The sequence below is a fragment of the Phyllostomus discolor genome, chromosome 3 (assembly GCF_004126475.2).
Source record: "Phyllostomus discolor isolate MPI-MPIP mPhyDis1 chromosome 3, mPhyDis1.pri.v3, whole genome shotgun sequence".
Classification (NCBI taxonomy): domain Eukaryota; kingdom Metazoa; phylum Chordata; class Mammalia; order Chiroptera; family Phyllostomidae; genus Phyllostomus; species Phyllostomus discolor.
The window spans coordinates 61,633,969-61,655,174 of NC_040905.2; the positions used below are offsets into that span (position 1 = coordinate 61,633,969).

The 21,206-nt window shown below is 38.0% G+C and overlaps 1 protein-coding gene across 8 annotated transcripts in view; it reads right to left on the reverse strand.

Moving 5' to 3' along the window:
* MCTP1 (multiple C2 and transmembrane domain containing 1) overlaps positions 1-21,206 on the reverse strand; it is a 471,427-nt gene that overhangs the window by 328,062 nt on the left and 122,159 nt on the right. The window contains exon 1 of one of the 8 annotated variants that reach the window (XM_036020551.1): positions 17,627-17,865. The exons of the other annotated variants lie outside the window; for them this stretch is intronic. The gene's annotated coding sequence lies outside the window, so the exon portion shown is untranslated. Of the gene's footprint in view, positions 1-17,626; positions 17,866-21,206 lie in introns of those variants that run through there. 8 annotated transcript variants of the gene reach the window in all.

The following is a 21,206-nucleotide window of genomic DNA, read 5'->3' on the forward strand; positions in this document are numbered from 1 at the left end:
GCTCAATCCCTCCCTTTACCCCTTAGCTGTTATCCTGCTCTCCATCTATATGAGTCTGTCTCCATTTTGCTTGTTAGCTCAGTTTATCCATTAGATTCCACACATGAGTGAAATCATATGGTGTTTGTCTTTCTCTGACTGGCTTATTTCACTCAGCATAATCTTCTCCAGGTCCATCTGTACAGATAACACTTTCTTCTTTTTTATGGTCAAGTAGTATTCCATTGTGTATAAATATCCTAGAAGAAAACATAGGTAGCAAAAGATACTGCTGAACACTGCTTATAGCAATATTTTATCTGATATATCTCCCCAGGCAAGGGAAACAAAAGAAAAAATAAACAAATGAGACTATATCAAACTAACAAGTGTTTGCACAGCAAAGGAAAACATCAACAAAATAAAAAGACAGCCCACAGAATGTGAGAACATATTTGCTGATACCTCTGATAAGAGGTCAATATCCAAAATTTATAAAGAACTTACAAAACGCAACACCAAAAAAAACCAAAAACAACCCAATTTAAAAACAGGCAAATTACTTGAATAGACACTTCTCCAAAGACAACATACAGATGGCCAACAGACAAGAAAAGATGTTCAATGTCACTAATTATCAGAAAAAAGAAAATTAAAACCACATTGAGATATCACCTCCCACCTGTCAGAATGGCTATCATCAGTAAGTCAACAAACAACAAGTTCTGGAAAGGAATGTGGAGAAAGGGGAACATTTTTGCACTGTTGGTGTGAATACAGATTGGTACAGCCACTGTGGAAAGCAGTGTGGAGATACCTCAAACAATTAAAAATGGATCTGCTTTTTGACCTAGCTAGCACAAAACATTAGTTCCTAAGAACATAAGTACTGCTATGTTCATTGCAACATTATTTACAGTTGCCAAGATATAGAAGCAGTCCAAGTGTCCATCAGTAGATGAGTTGGTAAAACAACTATGGGACATTTACACAATGGAATTTTTTAAATGAAATGTAAGAACTGATTCAGAGGGCAGAACCAAGTACCTAGAGGGGGGAACCAAGAGCTGAAAGTGATAATTCCCAGCAGTAGCACTACACCCTAATGAGAAAACTGGCAGCTAGACTTCATGATTGCTATGGGCCAGTGATTGCTGTGTGTCTCCTGCTTGCCCAATCCTTTAAAATGGGTGAATCTATAGCAGTTTTCCTATGCCTGCCCTGCCACTGAAAGACAGGTGTCATGGAGGGCTGGGGAAATAGGGAGATGTTGGTCAAATTGTACAATTTCAGTTATGCAGTATATGAGGTCTGTCTGGACAAAGTACAGCCATTGTTAATGTAACAAAATTGCAACATTGATGCAATCTGGCAGCTAAGGAGAGTAGACTGGAATGTACATGCATGAACAATGACAACTTCACTGTATTAGTCAGTGGGGGCAGTAGATGCTACTGAGTGAACATGTGTACTGTGTGGCTATTGCATTCAAAATGACTGAGTGAGCAGAGCAATGATTCTGCATCAAATTTTGTGTTACACTTGAACATTCCTCCATGGAAACTATTCGGCTGATTCAGAAGGCCACAGTTATGGGCAACTGGAGATTGGCAGCTTCATCACAAGAATGCACCTTCTCATGTATCATGTCTCATGCAGAGTTTTTTGGCGAAACATCAAACCACCCACGTGATTCAGTGCCCCTATAGCCCAGATTCGGTGCCCTGCAACTTCTGTCTTTTCCCAAAACTAAAATCACTTTTGAAAGAGAAGAGATTTCAGACCATTGATGAGATTCAGGAAAATACAATGGGGCAGCTGATGGTGATTGGGAGAACTGGGTGAGGTCTCAAGGTGCCTACATTGAGGGGAACTGAGGCGTCATTGTCATATGTACAATGTTTCCTGTATCTTGTATCTTCTTCAATAAATGTCTCTATTTTTCATACTATATGGCTTGATGCCTTCTAGACAGACCTTGTAAATAAGGCCTGGAGATCTAATGTGCAATATGGTGACCATAGTTAATAATATGACATTGTAAACTTAGAATTTGCTAAGATTTTATTTTATATGTTTTTATTTTATTTTAATTCTTAATCCCCACCTGGGGATATGTTTAGAGAGAGGAAATGGCAGTGCGAGGGAGAATCATTGATCAGATGTGTCCCATATGTGCTCCAACTGGGGTTCAAACTGCAGCGTAGGTATGCGCCCTTATCAGAAATCAAACCTATAACTTCTTTGTGTCTGGGATGAGCTCCAACTAATTGAGCAACCTAGTCAGGGCTGCTAAGATTTTAAATCTTAAATGCTGTCATCACATACGAAAAATGGTAACTATGGGAGCTGATGGATGTGTTAATTATTTTCATTGGGGTAATCACTTCACAGTGTATACAAATATCAAAATAGCATATTATATAGCACATATATAATTTCTATTTTTCAGTTATACCTTTCACAAAGCTGGGACAAAAAAAGTCTGTTGTGGGAGTTGGGAGGGACAGATGACTTTTCTTCTTACTTCACAATTCCTCAATTTAGGAGCTGTACCCAAAGAACTGCATTAAAGAGCCTAATCTTCACCTGGACCTTAGATGATAAAATACTAGAATTCAAGCAGGTATTTAGATTTGAGGGTCTTGGAGATGAGTATATTTTGCCTGGGAGATGATGTGAGTTACAGCTGTGTGGTAGATTATAAAAAAAAAATGCATCTCCCAAAGAAAGCCAGACAAAATAAATCTCTCCCATTCCACATGTTCTCTCACTATGTGACTTTGACACTCCTCCCAACAAGAAGTGATAGGAGGTTCCTTCCCCATAATAAGGACAGGATCACTTGTGCCTATAGCAGAAGTGATGCTGTATGACTTCCGAAATTTGGTCATGAAAGCTGGTAGTGTCCATCTGGTTTTCTTGAGGGTTTGCTCTTAACATGCAGTTCCCATACTACAAGGAAACCCAACATGGAGAAAAAGCTAGGCTAATAGCCCCAGCTGAACTTCTGGCCAAAGGCCAGCACTAACTTTCTGGGTGTCTGATGGGCCTTGATAGTGGATCCTCTACACCCAATTGAATGCTGTGGCATGGAGCAGAGACAACTTGCCCTTGCCAAGCCCTGCCAAAATTTCATGCTGATGAACAAAATAAATGGTGGGTGCTGTCTTAAGTCACTAAGCATTGGGGTAGCATGTTATGCAGCAATGTATAACTGAGTACCTTCTTCTTCCCTTGCCTGTTTTCTATCCTTATTTCCCATCACTTTTCTAGAAGGTAAAGCTGATTAAGTCATGTTGCAAGCCTTTCTTATTTTTCTTTCCATTTGGATTTTTGCCACTAAACTGTGAGCACCTTGAGGCTATGAATGATTTCTTAGCATTATAATAGCATTAAAAATTTACTGAATAAATCATCACAATCTTTTGCTCCTGGATCTTTAATAGGATCTCTGATGGAATCCTAACTCATAACATGGAAATTCTGTGAAACTGACTACAAAATTAACAATACTGCTAGTTTCTCTTTAATGAATCTAAGGGAAACATTTAAAAAAATTAATCCACTTGTCTATGTTAAAATAGTTTGTACTTATAAACTGAGAGATATCCTTGATGAAAACCCCTTATGACTAAAAAAATATAGTGGGAAAAATCATCACACATTTCTTCATAAACAAATGATATACTGTTTTGCCTAAATCTTAATAATTTGACTTTGATAAATACTTAAGTGTGAGTACAAACATAGCTCCACTTTGTCACATGAAAGCACGGCTTATAAGCATTTTTCAGTATTATAAGTATCTCTCAGTTTGCTATTACCATTCTGAGAATTCCAATTTTTTATTAGTTCAATACACTGTATTTTTCTAAATATTAATTATTCCTTTTATAACACACAACCACTCCCAAATTCCCCCTTAACAAATTCCTGATTTTTGCACATTCTTTTCTGTTTTGCTTATTAATGATTATTTCTGCCCAAGGCAAACTACTTTTCCTTTTATTAATTATGTTAGATTTTTATACAACCCATTTCTTGCCCTGGCTGGTGTAGCTCAGTGGATTGAGTGCTGGCCTACAAACCAAAGAGTCACTGGTTCAATTCCCAGTCAGATCACATGCCTGGGTTGCTAGCCAGGTCCCCAATAGAGGGTGTGCAAGAGGCAACCACACACTGATGTTTCTCTCCCTCTCCTTCTCCCTCCCCTCCCCTCTCTCAAAAGATAAATAAATAAAATCTTTAAAAAATAAAACATTTCCTCCTACGGGTTTTAGGTGCTTGGTATACAGAGAGTTTTCATGTGTGTTTTGTTTGTTTGTTTTAACGAACTTCTTTCCAGCATTGCAAGAGCAAAAAACAACAAAGTTAGAAAGGAAAGATCACAAGTGAATGACAGAGTAAGAAGGACAAGGTGAAAAGTGAATAGGGGTCTGTTTATTGGTCAACAGTAAGAATTCAGGGAATTGTAAAAATATAATAACTATATCCAAATGACGTTCAACATTATAGTGCTTCCCTTGGGATATGAAGATCTTCTGACCTCTCATTTTTAAGTTGACTCCAGGATCCCTGTCTCCAGGTTACTTTGCTCTTTTCTGTCTCTATATTTGTGTCAAGAACAAGAAGTTCAATAGCAGTCCCTGCTCTTTGTACATTATGCTGGATTTAAGGAAGGCTAAATGCGGAAGCAGCCTGAATTTAATGATTCTAGTTAACTTCTATATTTAAACTCATTAAAGCAATTAATTGATATACCACATTGGCTGGGGAGGGGGATGTTGACAATGGACTTGAAATAATGGAAGGTACAGTGGACAGTGAGGACAGTTTTGTGGGTCCCTTTCCCTGAGAGGTGACAAGGCTTCTTGGGTAAGGCTGGCAGGTCATGCTTATGAAAGTGGAACCTTAGATACTCTGAATGGTGACTCAGAACTAAGCTGATTTAAAGACAGTAAAAAATGTGATCTTTATCACACACTGATTTTGTGGGCAGACTCATTCAAAAAGTGCCACATTTTCTTCAGCAAAGAAAAATAAGGAAAGCACACACCAGTGTCCCTTATGTGCCACATAAAAGTATTCATGTTTCTTTTGTGGGATTGTGATTCCTTGAGAGATATTTTTGATGGGGGTGGGGGGAAAGCTAAGTCTTTCAACAGCTTCTTTAACAGGTATTAATGACACAATTGTAGTTAGTGAACAAACACCAAAGAACTTTTTCATTCTCGGGCAGATAAAAAGGAAATCCTTAATCGTTTGTGCAGGTTGATATAGCAAGAAATTTACAAAAGAAATAAACCTGTAACAACCAAGACAGCTTCAGTTGGTAACAACAGAAACTTTTGAGAAGAGTGATTATAGGCTACTCAGCTTCTGCTTTGCTGAGAGCCTTAAGAGTAGTGAGGGAAAAGAAAGAAAATGAATGTGTGTGAAGTAAGAAAGAAATGCAAGAAAGGCAAAAGCAAAGAATTGCCTCACATTTGCTTGAGAAAATGGATCTGCTTAAAAAAGTTTCCATACTTGGTAGAAGTTCTCATTCTTGCAGTATGCTAAAGCACAGAATTTTTAGCATCTTACAGAGTGAAGTGAAATGCATGGGAGCAGAGCTTCAGGAACAAAAGCTACACACCATAAAAGGCCCGGCATACTTTTTCTTAGAATGAGCAGGATTTTAATTATAAATTCTTTTTGTGAATATTGAATGGAAAAGAGTAAGAATCTGTTGAATTTTCAAAATAGTTCCCCTACCCATCAATGAACATGGTACCATTCTAAAATATATACTATATACAACACTTTTAACCAAGCAGCTGCTACATAATTTTGTGTGATTCCACTAGGTTTTTGCTTTTTCATGATGTCTAAATACAGCAGGCATTATAATTGTTCACACACATGCAGTAGGACTTAGGGCTGGGGTGTCAAAGTCATTTTCACTGGGGGCCACATCAGCCTCGTGGTTGCCTTCAAAGGGCTGAATGTAATTTTAGGACTGTATAAATGTAACTATTCCTTCACAGTTAAGCAAGAGCTTGGCACTGCCACCGAGTAGAAACAAGGTGCAGGACTAGATAAAACAAGGTGGAGGGCCAGATTCAGCCTGTGGGCCTTGGGTTTGCCACCTGCAACTTAGGGGCTTCTACCATTACACTGAATCATTATTTTTAACAGCTCCCCCAGACTATAATGGTAATCAGTGTTTATTCTCACATATTAGAAAGCTTTTTTAAAATATAGCTTTTAAAAATTACCTATAATACCAGCTCTTAGAAGTAATTAATATTAATATTTATGTCTTTAACAAACACCTATTAATTACCTAATTTGCACCAGGTCCTTGTCTTAGAATAAAAATACAACAGAATTTCTATCCTTCTAGTAAGAATAGACTGAAAATAAGTCTATAAACAAACAAATACTAACACCTAAAAAAATGAAGAAAATAGAAAGGCTAATGTAATATTGTAGAGAGAAAGGAGAGCTTGTGCTAGCAGAGAAAGGCCGGTCACTTTCACAAGGTGATCTTTGAGTGAAGAGTCGACAGATAAGAAGGAAGCAGTTGCGGCAAGATCCCAGGGAAGATTGTTTTGGGAACACATATCAGCACAAGCAAAGGGTCTGGGAGAAAAATAAGCTTCCAGTGAGGGAGAAACAGAAGAAGGCCACTGTGGCCAGAATGTTGTGAATGAGGGTAGAGTCAAAAGAGAGGACCTGAAAGAGCTGGGCGGGGCCTGATAGCCTAGAGTCTTGGAAACCATGGGAAAATGTGGATTTCATTTTGGTGATTTCCACTGTAGGAATCACGTGATCTCTTTTAGACAGAAAGTTCCCTCTGCTGTGTGTAGGTTGGATCACAGAAAACAAAAGGATGAACATGAGTGTAGCTGTCAAGAGGTGGTTGCAGAGACCCAGTGGCTTGGAAGAAAGTGAATTAAGATTCAGGATGCATTTTGGATAAAGGCAATATGAATTGCTAATAGAATAGAATCAGAGTATAAAGAAAAAGAAGGGATCAAAGATAATTCTTGGAATTTTAGTCTAAGCATTTTGGTGCTTACTGGTTTTTTTACCAAGCAGCAAACTTTAATAAGTAAAAGTCCTCTTCTCACACACTAAGAAATATATCACCAAAACTGCACCCATTTTGGTTAGTTGCTCAGAGGAGCCCAGAGACTCAATTAGCTTTAAATTGCAATTATTGGTATCGGAGATTTCTGTCATGTTTTTTTAATACACCTAAATAATTTATAATGTTTTTGTTGTTATTTACTTAGGGTCCTATTTTATAGTTCAATGGAAGGTTTATCTTTTTTAACAGTGGAAGGTTATTAAAAATAAAAGTATGTCTCTGACCAAGGAGACATAAAAGTATGTCTCTGACCATACTTGGGTATGTCCCATATCCCAAGATTGAACATTTAGACCTATTGCTCACCTTTATTTATTCTTTTGTTATGGCTGACTTGGGTCCTTTCCCTATTTTAGGGGTATGTGTGTGTGTCCTGATTAATTTAAAAACATACTTTTAAAAATATTAAGAACATTAACCCTTGATCTGCATGCAATCTCAATTTGTCATTTGCCTTTCTATTTTGTTTTTATTTTCTTATGCATAAATATATGTAATTTCACATAAACTTATCAATAATTCCTTCATGATTTCTTGTGGTTATAATGTAAGCCAGTTAAATACTCACTCTTTGTATTTATCTTTCCAAACTACTTGAAACTAAAGAAATCATTCATAAAATGGGTTTTTGGGGGCCCTGGATCTTAGGGATGTGACCTTCTGTCGTAAAGTAACTGCATCTTTCCTGGCAGGTCTACTTTTGAGTGCTCTGTCTCTCAGGATTTTCACTCCTTGGCAGGATTTACTTGGTAGATCATAACATTTCAACAACTAGTAATATTGTCATATCCCAGTAATAAAATTATAAAATCAGCTCAAAACACCAAGTAAATTCATTAGGGCAAACAGCAAAACCAACTGAAACAAAGAATGAAAAAGAACAGGAACTAAAATTGAATACAGATGGAAGCAAACTAACAGTTTATCAAACAGATCATACAGCCACACAGAGCAAACACTAGTTCAAAGTATTTCCACCAAAAGGAACCAGAGATTCCTAAATAAATGACTGACTCTAAGTCTGAGGCAAGGAAAGTACAAGGCAAAATGGGACATTTTATTCAAGAAAATAACAATGCACTAAAAATGAACAGGTTTTGCCATAAGAAAAAAAACACAGTAAAAGATCCTCAAGCTATAAGACCATAGGACTTATTTGAGAAAGTGAAAAGGGAGGTAGAAGGACACTCTTCTCTGTAAAGTATTCCAGCTAATAGACCCAGAAGCGGGATTTGGGGGTTCTGGTCCAGCATTGAAGAAGCTTGGAAGTTATTGCACTGTGAAAACAAGTAAAGCAGCTGGACAAACTGAAAAATCAACAACTCTTCTTATCTGGCAGGGAAGTATAGTCACAGGATAAAACACTGCCTCAAAAATTGGACAGACAGGCAGGTAGAGAGAATCACAACCTACTGGAGCAAAAAAACAATTGGTGGAAATCACTGTGGAAACCAGTGCCAGGAGAGGAGAACCTACGTGCAGTCAACAAGTGGCTGGAGGCTCAGTGTGAACTAGTCTGAGAGTGAAAAACTCCAAGGGTCTAGTCATAGGGGATCCCCATGCTTTTGTGAGTTTTACCTCCAGGAACTCTTACAGGATATCAAAGAAAAATCCCAAATGCTTCCAGCAGGCGTTGGGAAAAAAGGAGGAGGAAGCTATCATTTTGAAATAAGGTAGGACACTTTTTTTTTCTGTTCTTTTTAAAAAAAATTATTTTATTGTTGTTTAGTTACAGTTGTCTGCATTTTCCCCCCACAACTCCCCCCCCCCCACTGCAGCCAAACCCTCCTCCCTCCCTTGCTTCCATCCTCCCCCTTGGTTTTGTCCATGTGTCATTTACAGTAGTTCCTGAAAACCCTTCTCCCCATTGTCCCCTCTCCCCTCCCCTCTGGTTACTGTCAGATTGTTCTTAATTTCAAGTATCTGGTTATATTTTGCTTGCTTTTTTGTTTTGTTGATTATGTTCCAGCAAAAGGTAAGATCATAATGAGACCTGTCCTCAAGAGAAACTAATTACCATATTTTGCTGTGTATAGTGAGTTCCCATGTATAATGCACACCCATGTTTTTGGCCCAAACTTTCAGAAAAAAATTTTTTTCATTTTAATTTTTTATTTGTTTATGTTTAGAAACAAACAAGTTATCATTTTTCAGGGTATTATTTTGCATATGGATATCATTATTGCTTTCTAGAGTAACACTTTAAATGCATAAGCATAAATAAAAGAATTAAAAACATTTATATAGATATGGAATTAGTACTACTCATGTATAATGCGCATCCTTATTTTTCCCTCAAAAATTTGGGCAAAGATTGCACATTCTACAGAGGATAATATGGTAATTGGAGCCTGCTGGGGAATTACTGGAGCCTAACTGACCTAGAGAAGGGGAAATACTCAGCTCCAGCAGCTCCAGCCACCCAGCCCACCCAAAGGGGACAGTGGTGCGGAGAACTGAGAAGCACTGGGAAGCTCCCGGCCTAGGAGCACAGGCTCACCAGCAGACAGAAGCGAAGGATGGGTCGGTAGGACACTTCCCCGCCGTTCCCACCCTGCCAACACTTTACTAGCGGCTTATTTACTGGAGCCCCTTTTACCCAAAACATCATGTCCACCTTTCAACAAAAATTAAAAGGCATCTAAAAGGCAAAAAAAACACAGCCTGAAGAGACAGAGCAAGCATCAGAGCCAGATTCAGACAAGGCAAGGATATTGGAATGACCAGATCAGGGGTTTAAAACAACTGTGATTAACATGCTAAGGGACGTAAAGGGAAAGTAGATAACATGCAGGAAAGGGTGATCAGTGTAAGCAGAGAGATAGAAGTTCTAAAAAAGAATAAAAATGAAATGCCACAGAGCACAAACACCCTAACAGAATTTTTTTTAAAAAGCCTTTAATAGGCTTATTACTAGACAAGATATGGCTGACAGATTTCTGAGCTTGAGGCTATGTCAGTAAAAACTTCCCAAACGAAAATCAAAGAGAAAAAGACTGAAAAACAAACAACAGAACAGAACAGAATATTCAAGAACTGTGGGACAACTATAAAAAGTGTAACCTGTGGGCGGTGTAATCACAATACCAGGAGGAAGAGAGAAAAAGGAGCAGAAGAAATACTGGAAGCAATAATGACTGAGGATTTTCACAAAATAATGTCAGACAGCAAACCACAGACCCAGGAAGCTCAGAGAATACCAAAAGACATAAATAACAAAAAACACAGAAGGAATAATAAAATTAGAATTAAAAAAGTAAAATGTAAACAAAAACTCCATATCTGATTAATTTATTTTTAAAAGTTCTATATCCTGAAACAAAACCCTCTTATTTCAAAATAGATAGTTTTCTGTTGGATTTCTAATCATGGATTTATACATTAAAAATACTTGTTATGGCCCTGGCCACTGTGGCTCAGTTGGTTGAGCGTCCTCCCACAAAGGGAAAGGTTGCCGGTTCGGTTCCCTGTCAGGGAACAGGCCTGGGTTGCGCATTCGGTCCCTGGTCAGGTCACATACAAGAGGTTCTGATCAATATTTCTCTCTCACATCAACATTTCTCACCCTCTCTTTCTCCCTCTCTTCCCTTCTCTCTTAAATTTAATAAATAAGATCTTTTAAAAAATAGTTTTCCTGTCAAGATAAAAATAGCACATAAAGGGGAAAAGAAAATACCTTATTTCTTTCAGTTCAACTGTGTGAAGAGCAATGCACATGCCAGTATAAAGCCTCTGCTCTTAGTCAAAGTAACATTTTCTTTGTACGTATGTTTTATGGTCAGCCCAATAAACAGAGTGGGGAGTCGGAGCCAGAGCGATGAAGAGAGTAATTTCACTGCCAGCCCCACCAAGACCCCAGTCCATTTAACAGCTTGGTCCTGAATGTGTGTGAGAGGCAGTATGAATGCCCTGGGAAGGGTGGATGGAGGACTATGTTCCCCTAGCAGAGAAAAATACCCTAAAGAAGCAGATCTAAGCTGTGTCAGGAAGTGATCCCACTAATCCTGCAGTTCCTAGGCCTCAGTGGGGAATGCCTTCCACTGGCCAAATGTTTCAGCCGAGAGAATGGAAACAGAGAACCCACATTCTATACAAACAGGCTAAAGAGTTAGTTAATCTATGGAACATGCATCAAAAAGTAAATAAATGGCTTTAATGGCTTCTAATTGTAGATGGCATATAAGAATATAGTTATTATTTTGACCTATAGCCATCTTTTTGACATATATAATACAGCATTTCATCCACTAGATCACGTGCTCACTTAGGCCAGGGACTATGGGGTCTTTTTCACCATGTGTGGTCAATTGCTAACATGGCGACGATCTTTTATTCCTCCTCGTATTCACATATGAGACAATGGAACTTCGCAGCTATTCCTATAAAGAGGTGGAATTTCCTCCTCTTCTCAAATAGAGGCTAGCCTTGTGTGACTTGCTTTGAATGACAGGATGCATCATAATTAATGCTGTGCAAAGTTCCAAGCAAAGGCCTCAAAGGGTCCTTTCATGCTTTTACAAACTTGCCAGCATGAACAAGCCCAGGCTAGCTGGCTGGGGCATGAAACCACTTCAGCTAGACACCAGAAACTGAGGCCATTCTAGACTAGCCAGCCTCAGCTGCCCCTACAGCTAACTGCAGATGCATCAGCGGGCCAAGCCAAGACCAGAAGAATGGCCTAGCTCAACCCAGCCAAAATGCCAATTTGCAGAATTATGAGCTAAATATATGGCTATTGTTTTAAGCCACAAAGTTTAGAGGTGGTTTATTATGCAGCAAAAGCTAACCTGTCTCGTATTGTGACTACCACAATACGAGACATGTAGAAGGCACACATCACAAGCTGTATAAATATGTTGTTGAATACATTAATGCATCTAATACAATGCCCCTGGCATACTAATATAAAGATACACAGAGAACAGACATGGCATCTGTCATCAAGGAGCTTTCAGTACAGCAGAAGAGACAAACAATTAGATCATATTTGCACAAGGCACTGTGGCAATCCATGATAATGGCATGTTTGGGATAATGTGAGAGATTCCCAGGACCCAGATTAGAGGTTGAGGTCAGAGGAATCACTCCATTAGGGTGTGATTCCTATAAGTGTTAAAAAATTAGCAAAAGTAAGTAGTGGAGGTTGTATGTGTGCATGTGTGTGTACTGTACAAACACAGAGAAAGGTATAGAAGGCCACAAATGACACTGCTCAGGAAAATGGGACTGAAGTAGGAGGGGAAGATGAATAACTGCTAGCGGTCACTCTATCAACAGCTATGTAGACCTTGGCAAACTACTCCAGCTAAGTGTTCATTTCCTCATCAGAAAGATAGGATATGAATTGTACTTGGCACCGAGTTGTTTTGAGCAATAAGTAAGATACTCTAGGTGAAGTGCTAGCATAATGCCAGCATATAATGTATAATTAATAAAGGCTGTCTATTATTATTGTTTTTATTATCTATCGGTCATAAGCACATATTTCTTTGGACTTAAAAGTATTTCAACAAAGTAGAAAATACATCTTAATCACAGAGAACACTGAACACTACAAATATAAATGAAAATTTTGAAAAGAAGCAAATTCTTTATCTGAATTTTTATATATGTTTCTGTAATAAATCAAATTAATAAAACAAAAGTGGAGAACAAGTTCTCCAGACAGAGGGACCAGTAAGAATGCAAAAAGGAAACAGTGAATTGTATGGCAATATGTGAGACTGCAAATGTCAAATATGACCCAAATATAATGTACAAGAGACAGACAAGGTTCTGACTGATGAGGCAGAGAAAATACCAAGAGCCAGGTCATAAAGGGCCTCATCTATAAAACAGAATTCAGAGTTTATTTCAAAGGCAATGAGGAGCCATTGCTACATTTTATTTGGAATTAGTGTATGTAGCAGCCTTAGGAGAACAATGAAATATACACTTGCTATTTAAGTAAAAGTGAGACCAGCTGGTTTATTCAACTTTATTCAAGTTTTGAGTGCCTTCTATATAGATCAGCACTTATCCAATGTAAAGGATTCCAAGTAATAAGACCTTGGTCCTGCTCTTAGAGAGATTCTAGGCTGATACATAAGACAATCTTGGAAGCAAATTGTCACAATTCAACACTCTGTTGATACAGGGAAATGGATCAAGTTCTATGAGTATAATGGGTTGGACGTGCTAATTCTGGGAAATGGGGAGGTTCAGGGATATTAAAGACAAAGTTTTAAAAATTAAGGTTTCAGAGATGTAATGAATGAAATAGGATCCCAGGCTCTGCCCAATCCTGTGATCTCCAGCTTTCTGGTATGCCACACCTTCCCGTTACGCTCTCCATCACATCAGAGGACCATTTCTATTTCCGCATCTGCAGCTTGAAACCTCATGACAAGATCTCAAATTCCAACAGGAATCCCTTAGACATCAATTATAAAGGGAATAAGATAATTATTATATTATATAACCTGTAAAATATATAAGCTGTATTTCTGCCATGTGTTTTCTTTGGTCTACTATGGTCATTCATTTTGTTTTGGTAAACAGCTTTGGCCCATAATAACTGTAAAAATAGCACAAAAGTGATAGTAACATTTCAGACTACCTCCACAAAGAAAGAGAAGAAGAATATCATGCTGAATATTAAGATAAAATTTTGTGGAGGCTCAAAACGTAGGGAATCTAGGAGACAAACTAATAGTAATAACAGTAACAACAACAACTACTAAGGAATGGTGAGAATCCTTTATTTCTTAGAAGGCTCACCTGGCTCTGCGCATTTAACAATCATATCCTCATGTGGGTCTTGATGAACCCATGAATGAACTTAAGTGATACTATAGAGACTTACCATTTAAATTTTATTAAGAAGGGTCTGTGTAAAATAGAAAGTTCTTGTATAGCATTTGAATTAATTTGCTAAAAGAAAATTTTTCCAATGTATTGCTATTTTAATTTGGATAGATTAAGAAAATTAATTTTTAGATAAAATATAAAATAGTATTATTTTATTATAACTGTATATTCCATCAGTTACTAAAAGCTTTATTTTTATTCAAGTAATAATTGATATGAAATTCTTTAAAGGTCAATTAATCTTTTTACAATAAGTAAAAATATATAGTATGAAAAAGCATACTGATATATGCATTTACACAGCATCTCAATATAATGAAAATAAGTTTATTTGGCTACTCATTGATATTTTATTGTATTCTGCCACAGAATATTCTTAATTAGTATACTTTCTGTAGACATTCATAAAAACACAATATGAGTCCCAGTGACCAGGAAGTGGTATCTCAGGAGTAACAGAGGGCCCCAGACAACTTGAAAGTGCATCTTGTATTTGCAAACCAAGGGGAGAAAGAGGAGGGTATGCTGTTAAGGTTCGAAGCGTTTTTGATGGTTCTCCATAGCAAGTTTCAGCTTCTACTCGGCCTGACCTCACAAAGGTAAGACAGTACCCTGTAAGGAGATTGCAGCATACCGTTAACTTGGCAATGCACCTTTGCGTGGAACTTGGGTTCATTATTAGAGCATTTGTCTGTCTTGTCCTAGGGAACGCTGGGACTCACAAAACTTTTCACAGGAATCAATTTCCATGCGACCACTTGTAACCCAAACAAGGACATTTACAAGGAACCCTGGGGAACTTTGCAAAGTCCCGAAAAGAGTTAGGCTAGGGTTTCAGGGAAGACAATGTCTCATCTTTACACTCCAGGAGACCCTCTTAAGAATGGGACACTCAGCCCTGGCTGATGTGGCTCAGTGGATTGAGCGCAAGCCTGAGAACCAAAGGGTTGCCGGTTTGATTCCCAGTCAGGGCACATGCCTGGGTTGTAGACCAGGTCCCCAGTAGGGGCCACTCAAGAGGAAACCACACACTGAGGTTTCTCTTCCTCTCCTTCTCTCTCCCCTTTCTCAAAAAATAAATAAATAAAATTCTTTAAAAAAAAAAAGAATGGGGCATTCAGGGAGCTTCTGCCACTAGGGTGAAGCCCTGGGCACACTGCTAAGAGGGAAATCCAGTAATTGTCCCTTATAAGAGATTCCATCAGGAGTTGCAGGAACAAATGCCAGGCTAAACAAAACTTGTGCTAGTTTGTGTTTGCTCCATAATGATTCATCTTTAAGAGGAAAATAATTAAGTCTGTAATTGGCACAATATCCAGACAAATATAATGACTAAACTTTCAATAGTCTACACACCAAGGAGGGAGAATACATTTTTTCCACCATGTCTTGCAGGTTTAGAGGCCCAGAAACCCCAAGTAGAGGTTTAAATCTATTACTGAGTCCCTAAAAACACTAAGTATAACCCCTTAGAAGGAGGTTAATGCAGTTTCAAACTTACGGTATATTTTACATTTGTGATCTATTGCCAGTTGCTACCATTCCTTACTTTGTAACATCTTCCTGGGATGGTAGTCACCTGCAGGCATCTTTCTGGGGAACTACCATGTCCCTTCCTTAGAACATACAGTTTTGGTGGATCCTGACCCAGGGCTGGCCATTCCTAACCCAGGGCTGGCCAGAATACACTATTCCCCTGCACAAAGTGATGGGTTTGGGGATGAAGCCATCTATGTCAGGCCACTGAGACTCAGAGGGTCAGAACGGGACCTGTGCTGAAGGTATCTACAGAGATGCTTCTCCTCAGCAAGCTAGCAATTGTCAAGGCAACATAAGTCTGAAGCTGTGGTGGTCCCCTTGGCCACCATGTGCAGGGAGCCCGTCAACACAGAGGACAGCAGAATCTAGAGTTGAAAGGAAAAAGGAGCAGCATGGTGTTCTAATGACACTGGGAAGACCCTGGGATCCCGTCAAATCTGAAGTCATGTGTATCCCTGGACACCTCAGTTACTTGAGCCAGTAAACTCCCATTTTGTTCAGCCTGGTTTGAGCTGGCTTTTCTATCACTTGACAATCAGAGAATTCTGACTTATCTGCCTGTATTTCCATTCACTTCAATTCAACCAGTGTTAACCAAGAACCCACTAGAACCAGGACCTGCACCAGGTGCTAGGACTCCAAATATAAGTGAAACATAGTTGCTGATTTCATGGGAGTTTTGTGCTTGGCAGGAAACCTGAGATTTAGAGGCTCCCTCCAGGTTAGCAGGCCACGTGCTGTTTGGAAAGCACAGCCCATAGCTGCCTGTTCTGACCCCATCTCACTGGACCAGAACAAGGGCAAGGAAAGGGAATAACAAGCGGTTGGAAAGCAGGCTTTAGAAAACAAAACTGGCAGTGTGGTTTTAATAAACAAAGACTAAAAAACAAAACTAATAAACTAAAACTAAAATAACTAAAAACTAAATAAAACAACAGACTAACAAAGAATAAAATTATTCTTGAGAAGCTATTCTATGAGAAGCAGAATATTTACCATCTGTAAACAGTATTCTAAACACAATAGTAAACATTGTATTTAAAACTCACTGTACCAAAAATAACCAGGTAGAAAAATAAATTCATAATAACTTTAGTTAAGTGTTAATTGTGAGGAGGACAAAAAATTAACCCAGAGAGAATGTGAAACATGGGTACAAAATAACTCAAGGGTTCATTTAGATAGTTCTGTATTTAAAATAATTTACTTTGATAAGATTAATTAATATTCATTTTCAATCCAAAACTGCATGAGGAAACCAATTACCCTCCCAAACTGACAATTTCACTTAGTTCATACTGTGAATTGGGTACTCTGCGGGGCACCGTATTGAGATGTGTCAGGGAATTTGCTCTTAATAAGCAAGGACTAGCATTTCCTCCTAAGAACATAGCAACACCCTTCATAAGCCCAGAGGAGAAATTCAAACTGAGTCAAAAGAGACCTTTCCCAATGATTTCATATAAGTATCATTCACCTTTTATAAATAAATAGTAACACTTTATTACATAAGTTTTTAAGTAGGTCAAAATAAAAAAGATAAAATAAGAACTAGCATATAACTGTTACAAAAATAAATCTGGTAACAATACAAAGGTTGTCATGCATAGCAAACTCTGAGTAAAACTAAGACATAGAGTTTGGCTTCAGCCCAAACTTCCTGAGCTCTCAGCTTTTTTTTGTACCATTCTTCAAGTGCCATGTGCCCCTCACTTCTATTGATTTGAAGAATTCTCTATATTTTAAAGGTATTTCTCAACTTTTTTCCAAGTATTGGCCATCCATAGTTCTTAAGCAGGGAAGAATAATATGCTTCTATGCAGCCTGAAAATCAGTTTTCTTCAAGTGGGATATGGCTAGGAAAGCTTCAATCAGTTTCCAGTCTATTTGGTCTCACCATTCAGAAGCACAGTGGATCGCTGTACCAAAATAGAATTTGGGGCTCCCTTTCCAATAGCATGGTTAAGTCAAGCTAAAGGAATCAACCACACCAACCTGTGCACTGTAGTTCAGAAAGATAAGATATTGGTGCTCTGTATTCCTCTTCATTCCCATACATCAGGGTTTATTTTCTTTTCTTCAGTATTCTAGTAATAATTTCTTTAAAAGACTGAGCCTTACCTGAGCTGCCCTAAGGGAAAGGGATTTTTTTTTTCACTTTCTTTCCAAGTGCTCTTTGTTTCAGGAACAGTTACGGGAGCAGCCAGGCTGACTCTGGACACCAAGAGGAGGACAAGATGGAAACCGAGACCCTTTGCTAAAAGTCAGGACAGCTCCCTCCTTTCAGGCCCCAGGCCTTGCCACACTTCATTAACTGGCCCAAAGCAACCTCACAAAAATATGTGCAGTAAGGTGTTAATGATTAATAGTAAGTTTAAAGTATTATGGCTCTGACACTAGCCAAAAATAGGCTTTAAAAGAGGGAAGCAAAGAGGATGGAATATTACAATGGAATCTCAAAGACCAGGCAGCTTGTAAATTTTGTAGACCAATAAGCATGCCAGCAGCCTTAGAATAAAATCAATGTCATAAAAGGGATCCCATCTGTCATTAAGGAAAGCTGGCCTTGCTAACAGCCCATAAACCACCCATGTCCAGGCACCTTCCCCCCTGTGCCTTCCATGCGGTTTCTCATGTGTCACAATATCCACCAGCACACATAATAAGGTCACTCCCATCTAGTGGATGCTACTAAACATCTGTAATGGGGTCTTAGCATGGGCTGAAAGAAATCCAAGAATCAACATAGTCTGGAAAGGGTGAAAATCCAGAAAAAAATATTATTTAGTAGAAACAATAAGTAGCTACCTATTGTTCAGTATCAATTATATGACAGGTGTTACTTTTTTAAAAATTAAAACAATACTTAGTATAGCATTCAAATGAATGACAAAAGTAGTATTCAATAGAAGTAAAATTATTTTCATAATAAAATTAGTTGACGGTTGCCTGATAAGGACATGTTCAGTGTATTTACAAATTTACCAAGACTTTAAACCAATCAGCACACACCCTGAGATCAATGACATTTTCCATCAGAAGGCTGGGCTGCTCTCACAGATTATCTAGAGTTCAGGGATCTACATTCAACAATTCAGTCTTGACCACTTGGGGTGCCCCTAACACCAAAAGAAACAAAACAAATACCTACATTCCCCAGCATAGGAGGACACACTCTAAGCAAAAGCAAAGCAGAGTATCAATGAGAAATAAGAATGATACAAACTAGAGTTTATTTACAAGGTTAGGGGCCCAATAAAATTCTAAAAACCCCCAAACTAACAGAAAATTATAAAATCATCATTAGATTAATTTATATTTTAAATATCTTTTACTCTGAATACAAATTCTCAGAAGATGGGAACTTTTTTGTTCAACAAGGGAGGTGCTTGATATGCTAGCTATATTCTTTTTACTCTTCAACCTTCAGGCTATCCTTTTAAATTTCAGTCCTTAAACTATAGATTGAGACAAATATAATACAGAAAGAGTCAGAGCTGGATCATCAAGTTCAATTTTAATATTACAGTTGAGGGTGGTTAACAACTTGCCTAGGGTCACAGAGAAGCAGAAAATAACATCAAAAGATAAATGTGCTGACTTCAAAGAGGGAGCTATTTCTTAGGCACCTACCTTATATCTCTGAGCCCAGAAGTTCTTAGTCGTGACATTCTACTATAGGTTAATTAATACCTTTGTCAGAAAACAATTTCCTTATATCAATACTTCAGCAGCTCAAATGTTTTCAGACAAGCAAAACAAGTCAGAAGTATCTTCACATAAATTCACATTTCCTTTTAGAAGGAATATGCAAAATAAAAAAAAAAAGAGCAAGTATGTTTACTGGATTTGGAATTGTCACAAACACTAGATTAGTGGGCATGGAATATTTTTCCCAAAGTAACACAACTTTTCAAAACAAATAACCACTGAGCTTTCCACAGAACCTTCTCCAATCAGGTGTGATCAGCTTACACTGTTCAGAGACAGCTTACTCTCCAAAAGAATTCGTGGACCCTGTTACCACCCTCCCTCTTGCCACCCCATCCCACCCTACTACCACCATACTACAGATATTGTGAGACCAGCAAACTGACCCACTCTTTCTTTGTGCATTTTTTCCTGATGGCAGCTGTCCAGCCAGTTACATTTCCCAGCAACCCTAGCATTCTAGATGGGGCCATATCTTACCAGTGGAATGTAAGTCCAAGAGATGGGTGTCACTTAATAGCCAAAGTGAAAAGAAAGCTGTATCTTCTTTTGTCTCTCCTTTATCTTTCTCTTTCTGCCTGAACACAGAGGATTCCAAGACCTCTAGCAAATAGCATAGTCCAAATATGAAAGTAGCCCAGATTCCAGGAAAGCTCAGAAACACACAAACTAGATGTTATGTATGAGTGAGCAATCAGCTTCTATTGTTTCAAGCCACTGAAATTTTTGAGTTTATTTTCTGTAGCTACTAGCAAAACCCTAAGTGACACATTGGCCTTACAAAGCAGACATCCAGATGCTAGTAGCTGCCAATAAATGTGGACTGGAATACATCAATTTTATTATTGAATTTCTCCTTGATCTAGCCGGCTCCAAAAATCACAGTCACTGGCGAGGCCAAACTAAGTTCAATCGAAATACAGAAGTTCTTATAGTCAAGCTGAACATTTGAAATCCTTTTCTATTCCATCACTGTAGTGAGTGGTAAGATTTACTGCAACAGCACCTGATTTCAGATTTCTGCTGTTAATTATGTCTAAGTTTCTGAAATCAATATAAGAGTGTTATTATTTTTTAAGAAGAAAAAAAGCATCAATTCCTGGTGCTAATGTGCAAGATTCTTTGGGAAACACTTTGTAATCTTTATTAATTATGGTCCAGATATCCAAGGTTATCTTTAATAAATATGGTTCAGATATCCAAGGTTCTGACTAAAATTAAAGTTGTGCCTCCTTTTCAATTAAAAAATATATAAGATATTAATCTCCTGTGGCCAATAAATCTCTGTTCAAATGATGACTTAAATACCTATGGAAATGTTTATTTTCTATTTTGCATCTGTTTTTACAGTAAACAGTGATGGTGATGCCTCCTTAAAAGAAAAGAAAGAGAAAAATAGAGGAGCTAGTTGTGGATTCTGGACTAGACTAGAGAAGTGAGACTATAGCGGTGCCTTCCCCTCAGCAGCACACTGGAAAAACCCAGGCTTGAAACAAAGGAAAGTGTAGAGTCCCACAAAGTTTCTATCATGGCTGTGGCAGACGGGATGGCCAATTCTGGAACACTTTACTTCTCACCAAACTAAAAATCTATTTTCAGCTTAGCTTACAGTTAGTTAGTATCAGGTGTTGTGTGCATACTCACACTCTCAAACCCTGAAACAACTTCACCCATTTTAACTGTGTCATACTTGTCAAATGACAAGGTGAGATTACCCAGAGTTTTGACAGAACTTTTCACTTAAAACTACATATAAACAAAAAGTCACTATTATCTTGGAAAAGGGTCTAGCTCACATAAATTGAACATTCAAAATTGGTTTTTCCAATAATCAAGAATAACCAATTAATTTCCTATGTTAATTTTTAATCAGGTTTGTAGAAATACTTCCTTGATGAAGCTTTCCTTATCTTTTTCTGATGCATGCCATGTCTTCATCTTCATTGATGGACCTTGTATGGCACTGTTTACCTCTTCAATTTTTTTTCTG